The following is a 13069-nucleotide window of genomic DNA, read 5'->3' on the forward strand; positions in this document are numbered from 1 at the left end:
AGTAATTTACTCAAACACTCTAAAGCTAGTGTTCAAAATAAAAGCATACCATTGGGTAACAGCAGGCTGATCAAAAAGTAGCAAAAATCTGTAAAAAAAAAAGTGTTCTAAAATATAATGCACCACCCCAACGTGGGTAAAAAATGTTTTCTTTGTCTTTCAAATCATCAAGAAGCGCTAATATCATCTAAAAATTAACTAAAAAAAACCCCATGGTTCTGTGTCATAACATAATAAGTTTGTGTTCTGTGTTCTGTCCAAATTTGTCTTGTGTGTGTCTTAATTGTAATATATGGATTTCTAACATTGTTGTGTGTACAATATTGTTGTTTTAATAAAAAAATAATTTAAGTCCCTTAAATAATCTTAACTTCGTGCTTTACACAGATGGCTTTTTTGCTTTTATAATTTTAGTAAAGTTTTAGTAGCAGGCTATGCAGTTTGTATTGTCTAAAATGTAGTAAAATCTGCTCCTCTACCTGCTGTTTTTCCCTTCTCTCCTACCATCGCCAGCTCCTTTGCCGTCTCTGTCAGAACTGGCCCTCCTGCAACACCAAGAATCGGAAAAGCAAAAGTAAAAACCGGCAGGGTGCACCTTGCACCCAAACCACTTGTGGTGCAGCTCTAATGGCCACATTGTTGGCCCAGTGGTCTTGCTACCTCACCTTGCCCCCGTGCTCCATAAATTGTCGCACGTTGGCAAAGGGGAGGATGGTAGCAATCCTTAAAACAAAATTGGTTTGCTCCCAAATTCTCCCAAGCAGCCAAAGATTACTGTCTGGCTTGCCCTGTCTGCCAAGCCCACAACGTGGGTAAACCTGTAAAAACAGTTCCGGCAACCAGACCTCCGCCTTTGGGACCATTTCTGAATTTACAAATGGACTTTATTCAGTTGCTTAAATGTCAATCTTTTAAATAATGTGCTGGTTATTGTTTGCTTGTTTTTGAGAGGAGTAGAAGCTTATTCCTGCAGGAAAGCTGATGCCATCACAGTGGCAAAGAAACTTCTAAATCATTACATCCCATCATGGGAAATACACCTTGTGATCTCCAGTGAAAAAGGTACCCACTTTACTGGGCAAATTGTTCAAAAAAACTGGAAAAGTACTACTCTACCAGACAAGCACTGCACTGTGCATGACACCTGGAGAGCGCAGAAGCAGTAAAAAGATGAAACAGGATTTTAAAGAACGAACTTGCTAAAATATGTAAGAACTCTGGCTTAATATAGATAGTAGCACTCCAGATTGCTCCAATGAGCATGAGAGCCACTCCTAATCAGAAAACTGGACTCAGGCCACAGAAAACTGCATGTGGCCGATCTATAAGACTGTTAAGCAGCCCAGAAATTAACCTGGCTGATGCCACACTTGTTAAAGGCAAGAATTGTCAGGAACTTATGAGGTGTGTACAGTCTTATCATTCACAGGTTAAGAACGCCTTCCAGGAGGCCCCGACTGAGTCGTGCCATAAACTACAACCAGGAGACTGGGTTTGCGTGAAAGTTCACAAACGAAAGACTGCCCTGGAACCCAGGTGAAAGGGGCCCTACCAAGTTCTTCTTACCACTCATACTGCTGTAAAGTGCAAGGAATTGCCCGCCTGGATTCACACCTCCCACTGCAAACCGGTTCCAGTCCCTACAAAGGTTGGCCCCAACAAGGAGCACCGCAGACCTGGTACCAGAGACCCAGGTCCAGAAGCAGATGGGAATCACCACAGACCAGGTACCAAAAACCCAGGTCCAAAAGCAGACAAGGATCAGCGCAGGCTTGGTACCGGCAATCCAGGCCCAAAAGCAAACGAGCCTAAAAAACCAAGGCTAAGGTACCAGCTGCGGCCCAGAAGAACCTGCCAGCGATAGGTGAAGCAAACTACGAAGTCCTAAAAAACAGCCAGCATAAGGCTGAACAAACAATTCATGTTAAGCTTATGCTTAATCTTGGTTTTAATACCTAGCAGTAATAACCTGTATAGTTTAAATGTGTTTATGCTTTTAATAAACCAAGTTTCCCAAGAATTTAATTCCACAGGTTGCTGGATATGTGCTCACAGTCCTGTACATTCAGAAGGAGGCATCCCAATAATTCCAGTCCCACTAAACAACACTCAAATAAATGGCACACTGTTTAGTAAACTAAGCCAAATAATACTTGGCAGGATAAAGGCTTTACTAACCCAGGGTATATCCGCCTAGCCTTGACCCCAATTGGAAAGTACTGCTGGTGTGGGGAAAATCCAATAACTCCAATTGTGTCAAAGGGGGGGACTGTGCAGAAATCAAAACTCTCTGAAAGAAAACTGCTGTAAGGGTTAAAAAGTTTTCCAGGCCTCTCTCCCTGTAACAGAGAGAAATCAAATTAGCTGTAATCAAAGACCCTTACAATGCCTCCTATCTCAAGTTCATGGATACTCCTAGTCTGTCACAATTTGTCATGTAAACCCTTATCTTTGTCACAGTTTGCCTTGTAGACTTCTCCACTCCACATTCTCATATGGCTTTGTTCTGTAAAACTTACTTCTAGCACTCCTGGGGTGAACAGAAGTCTCAGAGTGCTTCTGCTGAGACTTTGATATATTAAGGAAAAACAATCCACAACTGAATTGTCTAAGCATTCTGTATATAGGATACCTGAATCTGTCTTGCATGTAGAATAGTGATAGAAATGTAGCCGTGTTAGTCTGGGGTAGTTGAAGCAAAATGCAGGACAATGTAGCACTTTAAAGACTAACAAGATGGTTTATTAGATGATGAGCTTTCGTGGGCCAGACCCACTTCCTCAGATCAAATAGTGGAAGAAAGTAGTCACAACCATATATACCAAAGGATACAATTAAAAAAAATGAACAAATATGAAAAGGACAAATCACATTGCAGAACAGAAGGGAGATGCGCGGGGGGGGGGGGGGGGGGGGGGGGGGGAAGGGGGAGGAAGGAAGGTAAGTGTCTGTGAATTGCTGATATTAAAGGTAGGGAGAGTGGAATGTTTGTGAGTTAATGGTATTACAGGTGATAATTGGGGAAACTGTCTTGGTAATGGGTGAGAAAGTTCAAATTCTTGTTAAGTCCTTGTTGGCAAGTGTCGAATTTTAACATGAATGACAGTTCAGAGGATTCCCTTTCAAGTGCAGATGTAAAAGGTCTTTGTAGCAGAATGCAGGTGGCTAAGTCATTTAGAGAGTGTCCTTTCTGGTTAAAGTGGCAAGAAACTGTTTTCTCTTTGTGATCTTGTCTGATATCTGTTTTGTGGGCATTAATCCTTTGGCGAAGTGTCTGAGATGTTTGTCCAATGTACATAGCAGACGGACACTTTCGGCACATGATAGCATAGATTATATTTCTGGATGTGCAGGAATATGTGTTCTTGATCTTATAACTCACTTGGTTAGGTCCAATAATGGTATCAAATCAACAATGGAAAATTAGACACCACTCTCTACAGAAAACCCACCGACTCATACAGTTACCTACATGCATCCAGCTCCCATCCAGAACACACCACACGATCCATCGTCTATAGCCAAGCCCTTCGATACAACCGCATCTGCTCTAACCCCACTGACAGAGATCAGAAACTTCAGGATCTCTACCAAGCATTTATAAATCTCAACTACCCACCCAGAGAAATAAAAAAGCAAATTGAAAGAGCCAGACGAATACCTAGAAACCATCTACTTCAAGACAGACCCAAGAAAACCAACAACAGAACACCACTTGTCATCACCTACAACCCCCAACTTAAACCTGTCCAACACATTATCAATAAACTACAGCCTATATTGGAACAGGATACCATACTCAAAGAGGCTCTGGGAGACAGACCCATAGTCTCCTATAGACAACCACCTAACCTCAAGATGATTCTTACCAACCACCACAGGACATACCACACTAATACCAACCCTGGTACCTTTCCTTGCAACAAACCCCGTTGCCAGCTTTGTCCACATATTCATTCTGCTGATACCATTATTGGACCTAACCAAGTGAGTTATAAGATCAAGAACACATATTCCTGCGCATCCAGAAATATAATCTATGCTATCATGTGCCGAAAGTGTCCGTCTGCTATGTACATTGGACAAACATCTCAGACACTTCGCCAAAGGATTAATGCCCACAAAACAGATATCAGACAAGATCACAAAGAGAAAACAGTTTCTTGCCACTTTAACCAGAAAGGACACTCTCTAAATGACTTAGCCACTTGCATTCTGCTACAAAGACCTTTTACATCTGCACTTGAAAGGGAATCCTCTGAACTGTCATTCATGTTAAAATTCGACACTTGCCAACAAGGACTTAACAAGAATTTGAACTTTCTCACCCATTACCAAGACAGTTTCCCCAATTATCACCTGTAATACCATTAACTCACAAACATTCCACTCTCCCTACCTTTAATATCAGCAATTCACAGACACTTACCTTCCTTCCTCCCCCTTCCCACCCCCCCGCATCTCCCTTCTGTTCTGCAATGTGATTTGTCCTTTTCATATTTGTTCATTTTTTTTAAATTGTATCCTTTGGTATATATGGTTGTGACTACTTTCTTCCACTATTTGATCTGAGGAAGTGGGTCTGGCCCACGAAAGCTCATCATCTAATAAACCATCTTGTTAGTCTTTAAAGTGCTACATTGTCCTGCATTTTGAATCTGTCTGTCAGGGCTGCTGCTTTCACTCTTGAAAGTGACAGCCTGCATGCATGCATCATAAAGTTTTCTCTTCTAGGTTTCTCTCCTGCCTCACTGATTTGACCTCCGGCCTCGGACCCTTCTGGGGGCTCTGTACCCCAGGGGAGCGAGATTTCCCCCTCAATTTGGTGTCAGAAGTGGGATGGCTTGGAACTCCAGTTGGAAAGGCTGATGACGGGGAATGGGAACGGACTACAGCGCGCATCTGGAGGGTAAGGGATCCATTTAAAATCCCCCAGTCCGCCTCCCTGTTCTCGTCACCAGCTGGACCGGCTGGCGGTAAGAGTCATCTTTTACTTAAAATTTTTTGTTAAGAGGCTTGAGGGAAATTTAAAACGAAAACACTGGGTATAGCCAAATAGGGGTTGGATTTTGTTGGTGTTGTTGTTGTTGCTGACTGATTGGTGGCGAGTCCAAGCACATGGTTTTGAGTGAGTGAAGTCCGGAGGGGGACCGCAGCCGCACCAGCGCTGTCAGTGTCACTGCACAGCTGCTGAAAGCAAGGGCGGTTTCCCCCGGCACATAAGGAGTGTGAGTGAAGCTGACAGTTTGTGTGGACTCCCACACTATCCTTGGAGAGGGTAGTGTTGCTGGACGCCTGTACTATCCTTGAAGAGGGTAGTACTGTTGGGCTTCTGCGCTGTCCTTGGACAAGACAGTGCTAACATGGATAAAATTGCTCCCTCAAGTCTGTCTCCTACTGAGGGAAAAGGTTTCTCACAGCCTGGGACTCCCTTGTCTCAGATGATCAGTCAGCTAGGTATTGCCTGCAGGTTTGAAACTAAGGAGACTTAAGGAATTATTGAGCATTTGGAATGGCTATACTCAGGAGAATTCCCAGAATAAATGGCAACTAGATCTTTGACTTACAAAAGCTTGCTTATCTTAGAGTTTTCCTCGAGGAAAAACATCCTAACCAGATGGAATATTGGTGCCTCTGGGAGGATGTGGCAGTAAAATAAAAAGAATCAGAGCATTATGGCTAGCAAAAAAAGATTCTATTGAAAAGCTGCAGCAAAAATTGGCTACTCTAAAAAAACAGCTTGATTCCCCAGATGTGCCATCTGCACCCCCACCCCGCTTTGGACCCTTGTCAGCTGAACATTCTTTCCTGTTATCTCCCTTTTCTCCTGTAAACCTTATGGGACGTGACTTGTTGTGTAAATTGGGTGCAAACCTACTCTGTAGAGAGGAAGGGATATTTGTTGACCTTCCCCCTATCAGGCTCCAAATTTGATGGCATTACTACTCTCAGAGGAATCTGATGAGACCTCAGGACATACACCCCTCCTGAACCTCTCAGATGTCCCAGAGACATTGTGAATGAAGTGAGGTTGCTAGCCTCTGCAACACCAGTGCAAATAACATACAGACACAACAAGCCTTTCCCAAGGGTAGCCCTGTATCTATTGGCTAGGGAGGCACAAGAGGGCATTAAGCCTGTAATCTCTCCCTCCTTAAACAAGGGATACTTGTTTATACAACTTCACCATGTAATACACCTATACTACCTGTGAAAAAGCAAATCTATAGATTTGTAAAAGACCTAAGAGCCATTAATAAGTTTGTAATCCCTAAATTTCCAGTAGTACCTAACCTGGTTTTCTCTAATAAATTTATGTTCTGCCTTCTTTTCTATTCCAGTGCATAAGAATTCCCAATTTCTCTTTGCCTTTTCCTTTCAGGGTCATCAATTAACCTGGACATGTTTTTGTAAAGTTATTGTAAAAGCCCTACTCTGTTTTCTCAGTTTTTAAAAAGCTGACTTTAATTCTATCTCTCTTCCCTGCAGTTCTGTGTTAGTTCAGTATGTTGATGATGTGCTAATTGCTAGTAAAACTAAGGAAAAATGTAAAACTAATACCTCATATGTGTTAAAGTGTCTTGCTAAAAAAGTCACAAGGCTTCCAAAGCCAAATTGCAATTTGTAAAACAAAGAGTTCAGTACTTAGAACATTTACTTTCAGGAGATGGCCGCCAGTTAACACCTGAGTGAATTTCAAGTTCTTTCCATTCCTCACCCTTTCACCAAAGTCAGGTATACAAATTTCTGGGTACTGCAGGATATTGCAAACAATGGATTCCTAATTTTTCTGGACTCACCAGGCCCCTTACTATTCTACTCTTAATCTTAGCTCCTGACCCAGTGACCTGGTCCCCAGAATGTGAATCTGCTTTCCTTTCCCTTAAAACTCTTCTGCACAGTGGGCTTATCTAATTATAGCAAGACCTTTACTCTGTTTTGTCATGAACAGGATGGAATTGCAGCTGGAGCTCTCTGTCAACCCCTTGGACCCACACCTCGTCCAGTAGCTTATTTTTCTGCAACACTGGACTCAGTAGCCTGTGGGTTCCCACTTTGTCTAAGGGCAGTTGCAGCTACTGCTGAATTACTTTAAAAAGGCCCAACCTGTCACATTAGGCCACAGCATTATCTTACAGGTCCCTCATGCTGTCTCTGCTCTCTTACAGCAACACTGCACCCAGCACCTATCTGTTCAGAGACAAACCCTGTATGAGAATGTTATCCTCTCTTCCCCAAATGTGGTAATTCAAAGATGCAATGTACTTAACCCAGCTACTTTTTCTCCTTTACCCTCTACTGGTAAAGCACATACCCATAACCGTGAAGAATTGCTTGAGCACTGTGTAAAACCTCCCCAAAAATTTGTCTGATCAACCGCTGGAAAATGCAAATCTTGTATTGTACACTGATGGCTCATGTAAAAGAAATTCAGTTGGTAAACTAAAGGCTGGATATGCAGTGGTCTCAGATAATAATGTTTTAGAGGTTTTTTTCTCTTCCAGGAATCAAAATCAGCTCAGGCTGCTGAGCTCATCGCTTTAATTCGTGCTTGCCTTTTAGCGTCCGGACAGTCTGCTGCCATTTATACTGACTCAAAGTATGCTTTCTCTGTCTGTCATGCCACAGGACAAATTTGGAAACAACAAGGTTTCCTTACCTCTTCTGGCTCTGCTATCTCTCATGGTCCCCTTATCTCCCAACTCCTTGATGCTATTCAGCTACCCACATCCCTCTCTATTACCCATTGCCCGGCCCACACAGGTGCCACTGATCCTGTATCTCTGGGTAATGGGAATGCTGATGCAGCCACCAGACGTGCAGCAGAACATGGACCTCTGGCTCCCTTTCAGATTCTGGTCTCTCTTTCCCTCCCTGTTTCTTTGCAGGACCTGATAGAACTACAGCAAGCTGCTCAACCTGCAGAGAAAAACCTTTGGGAGAAAGCAGGCTGCTCCTTATCCCCAGCTGGCTGCCCAGTCGCCCCAAAAATCTCTCACATGGCAGCTTGCTCAGGTGTCTCATCAAATGACACTCATGAGCAAAAGGGGGGTGGCCTCACAGATCCCTCACAGATCCCAAAACAATGGTACGCCCCAGGCGTGCACCTAGAAGCTGTCTCAAGAATATCTAATTCATGTGTGATTTGTAAGGAGTTTAATGTTGCAGGAGGCCCACAGGCTAGCAGCCACACAGAAAGAAGAAACCTAGACATAAAATGACGGTTAGGAGAGCTTGCACCTGCAGGTAAAGGAAGCCCTCCCAGTACCTACTGATGTACCGTGCCACAACATCCAACCAGGCGACTACGTGTTCGTGAAGGAACATCGCAGAAAGAATTCCCTAACAGCCCGGTGGAAAGGACCGTTCCAATTGCTGTTCATCACCCACACAGCAGTAAAGGTGAAGGAGGGCCCCTCGTGGATCCACGCAAGTCATGTATGCCGAACTGCAGATCCAACAGAGCTGATTGACCCCGTCACCCAGGACCCCTCCCTGGAGGAATCACCTGAGGACGAGGTTCAGCGGACCGAGGCGGCAGACTCTCAAACCAGACTGTTACCAAACCGGCCTCCACCAGGAGCTTCGAGGTACAACCTGAGAGGTAGGACTGTACCAGCAAAGACCTACAGGTGAGCCTGGCGAAGGGGAATCCATTCCAGTATTGAGTGAACTAAGAGACTACGAAATCTAGAAGAGTGCCTGCAGAGGCAAGCCAAACAATACTAACTGATTAAGTTTAGTTAAAAGACTGCTTTGCTAGTTGCTAGCTAATTACTATATTATTATTATTATTATCCTTTCTACTTTAGAAATTTAAGATACTATAATAGGATGGGGATTGTTTTCCTTCTTTTAGGAGTCAGAATAGCCTTAGTATATAACTTTCCCCACCCTTATTGGGAAGCCCTGCAAAAGGTTGTGTCCCTCACCAATGCAAGTGACTGTTGGATATGTGAACAGCTTATAAAAGGCTCTGAAGGCCTTTTACCATTACAGTTTATCCCAACTCCTGCCTCCTTGTGGACCAGACCCCTAAAATTGAGATTTACTGGTAGTCAGTACTCTACAGGAGAGCGGGAGTGGGTAGATGCCCAGAATGATAACACTGTACCAGGAATACATAGTCATGGGGAAAACAGGCAGATTTGGCATAAAAATCTAATTGCCTCAGGAATTCCCCTAACTCAAGCATTACATCCATCAAGGACTATGTTTCCCTTATGTTTTGAAAACAAATTTGGCACTGGTAAAGATCTGGGTGGATCCCAGAAAATACCTGCTATCGTAAAGTAAGGTTAAATCCAGGGAATGGGCAATGGGTCATTTACCCAGCAGATAAAGAAAACCTTCCTCTAAGATAAGAATTCATCCCAGCAAAAGAAGAATACCTAAGAATGTCCAGAATAAACTTTGAGTAATACTCCAATAGGAGTATTAAAGGGGGGAATTGTGGGGAAAATCCAATAACTCCAATTGTGTCAAAGGGGGGACTGTGCAGAAATCAAAACTCTCTGAAAGAAAACTGCTGTAAGGGTTAAAAAGTTTTCCAGGCCTCTCTCCCTGTAACAGAGAGAAATCAAATTAGCTGTAATCAAAGACCCTTACAATGCCTCCTATCTCAAGTTCATGGATACTCCTAGTCTGTCACAATTTGTCATGTAAACCCTTATCTTTGTCACAGTTTGCCTTGTAGACTTCTCCACTCCACATTCTCATATGGCTTTGTTCTGTAAAACTTACTTCTAGCACTCCTGGGGTGAACAGAAGTCTCAGAGTGCTTCTGCTGAGACTTTGATATATTAAGGAAAAACAATCCACAACTGAACTAAGCATTCTGTATATAGGATACCTGAATCTGTCTGTCAGGGCTGCTGCTTTCACTCTTGAAAGTGACAGCCTGCATGCATGCATCATAAAGTTTTCTCTTCTAGGTTTCTCTCCTGCCTCACTGATTTGACCTCCGGCCTCGGACCCTTCTGGGGGCTCTGTACCCCAGAGGAGCGAGATTTCCCCCTCACTGGACATGTAATGGTTCAGAAGCCAGGGTAAAAAAAAAGCCAAAACCAAATGGCCCTAAACTATGTCCTAGCTAGTAAGGGCGGGGTTTGTGCCTTAGTAAGAAAAAAATGCTGTGGGTATATTTCTGACACCAGCAAACAAGTAAAAAAAAAGGTCTCAAAAATTAAAAAAAACCTGTGAAACTCCTAAGGGGGGAGACTGAACCCTCTGGGATTGGTTGGGAGGCTGGTTTGAACATGTGGGAACTTGGATTTTGCAAGGTATAGTTTTTAGTATTAGCTATATTCTTTTGTGCCTATTTTTGTTTCTTGCTAATCAATTGCTTTATTTCTTGTATTCTAAAAAACACAAAACAGACCCTTACCAAAGGGAATGTGAAACTCGTGATGTTAAAATAGAATAAGCAGAGAAAGGAACAAGAAATTTACATAAATACTTTAATGGAAAATGAAGGTATAAAATGGTTTCAAGGTTAGCCTTTAAAAGGCTAAAAGGGGGGAGTTGTAGAAGCTATTTTATGTTTAGCTAGAAGCCATCTTGTATATCAGAAACCATTTCAGCTTTTCTCTCAAGCACGTAAACCAGAGTGAACTTTCTGTCACCCCGTGAGAAGAGGCCTACAGGATGGGCTATTGGTATGTGTTAATTGGGCTGGTTGGGACAGGAGATGTACTCCCTCGAACCTGTCCGCCATCTTGTTGATAAGGCTTTGTTTTTCCAAATTTAATTAAGAATTTCTGTAATTGGATGCCCTGACGTCAGACTGTTTGGCTAAGGGTATAAAAATACTAGGATTAATTGTATTAGCAGCTTTACTGGGCCTGGCTTTGCTGGGACCACGTTTGGCTCACTTTGCTTTACTAATCAATAAAGCAATCAGTTGTTAGCCGCCTAAACAGAGAGGAGTGTGTTTTTGCTTCGACAAACCCCAAAAGCGTAACGAGAATCAGTATAAATGGTGGCGGAGTGCCCGTCAGCCAGAAAGCAAGCGCGGGTTAGGGCAACTAGTTCAGTGACTTGCGCTGTCACAGAAGGTAATGGCACAGCTTCTAGGGTTTCAGAGAGTGATACCGCAGCATATCCTGCAAGGAGACGACCTTGTCTATCTTGAAAGCAGGAACACAAGGTCGGAGTTAGAGAGAGGGACATCAGAAAGGTCAGGGCACGGACGGTGACAGCAGAGACAGCTGCAAGGCAGTCGTGGGGTTCACTGTCATCAGACAGAGGAAGGAGAGTGGCAGGGTTCAACTGAGAACAGTGATTTATGGTGATATGCGAAGCCGAAAGCAGTAAAAGTTCGTACCTAGTGAGGCGGGCGGAGGAAAGGTGAGCTGTATTACGTTGTAGCAGGAGAGTTTCTATAGAGCGGGGGACCATGAGAGAAAGAGGAGAGCAGAGGACAAGGGACTCAGCCATTTCGACTAGGCGTGCCGCAGCAGCCACAGCACGCAGGCAGGGGGGTAAACCCTGGGCAACAGGGTCCAAGGTGGCAGAGAAATAGGCCACTGGATGATTTTTGTCACCATGCTCCTGAGTAAGAGCCCCAAGTGCACAACCAGATTGCTCATGGCAGAAAAGAGTAAAAGGCTTACAGTAGTTAGGTAACCCTAAGGTGGGGGGCAGTGAGAAGCACTAAAGAGTCAGTTTCTGAGGCCGATAATGAAGGGGAACAGAGGAGTAGATCATTTACATATTGGACCAATGTGGACCCAGAGGGGAAGACCAGGTCAGTGAGGTATCTGGCTAATGCTTGGGAAAAGAAAGACGGGCTTTCTGTATACCCCTAGGGAAGCATGGTCCATGTGTACTGCTGCCCCTTGTAAGAAAAGGCAAAAAGATACTGGGACTTAGGGTGAACCGGGACAGAAAAGAAAGCAGAACACAGATCAACAACAGTAAAATGAGTTGCATCTGGTTGGATAGAAGCCAGAATAGTTGCTGGGTTAGGGACTACAGGAAAGGTGGGTACAACAATGCAGTTAATGGCTTGAAGATCCTGAACAAACAGCCATGATTTCCCATCAGGCTTTCAAACTAGGAGGATAGGGGCCTTACGGCACTGGAACACGGGACAATAATGTCTTGTTCCCGCAGGGTGAATATGACCGTAGCTGAAACCTCTAAATCCCAAAAACCCAGTCCCACGACCCCTTCTCCGACCTCTCTGGTGTCTGGTAAATTAGAAGGATGCTCAGTGGTGGGCCAATTTGCTATCAGGAGCCTTTTTTTTTTTCTTGCTCACTAGGGGTTATAAGTAGCTTACACAGTTGCAGGAGGTCTGCTTCAGAGGATTCATAGGCATTGCACACTAGCAAAAATTCCTCTGCAAATTTGGTAGGGTTTTCCTGGGGCTTTGGAAAACCTTTTACAATTGAGTGGAGCTCCGTGTGGGTCCAGGGTTTATAGCTCCAAGTGGGACCGGTCTGAGTCTTCTCGGAGAACGGGGTAAAGGGAAGCGCTTGGTCTGGTGGTGGGAGAGGAGGTTTCCAATAAAGCTTTTCACTTATAATTAGAATTTTTAAGGGAGGCGAGCTTTGATTCAGTCCATCTAAGATTTGCCTCGAAGCAATCTACCTCTCCTCTAGCCAATTCAGCTTTGGGAAGGCCAAGTTTGTCTTTTAAGACGTCCACTTGGTCTTTGTTCCAAGATCCTAACAGTGACCACTAAGTTTTGGGATCCCCCAGAGTCAATCTAGATCATTTTTCTAGAAATGTACAGGGGTCTGGACCCTTTCTAAAATATATAAACTGAGCCGGGGTCGCTTTAGGGAACTATCCCTGCTTAGACGTCTGCTTACCCATACAGGAAGACTTCATACACCAAATCACACAAGGAGGAAATTCGGGTTCATCAGAGCGGTACCCAGTGCAACACAGAAGAAGCCCGCAGGCTACTGCCTCAATCGCCCTTGCGTTCACTCCAAGGATTTTATCCAAGGTGCGGTGCGGCTGCGATTGTGCAGATTCCAGTCACACAGATCGCGGGGACAGGAGCCCCTTGGTCAGCCAGTTCCCGGACAGGGATGGCTCCCAGACTCACTCACAC

The sequence above is a fragment of the Pelodiscus sinensis genome, chromosome 21, assembly GCF_052426305.1.
Source record: "Pelodiscus sinensis isolate ZL-2025 chromosome 21, ASM5242630v1, whole genome shotgun sequence".
In the NCBI taxonomy this organism is placed as follows: domain Eukaryota; kingdom Metazoa; phylum Chordata; order Testudines; family Trionychidae; genus Pelodiscus; species Pelodiscus sinensis.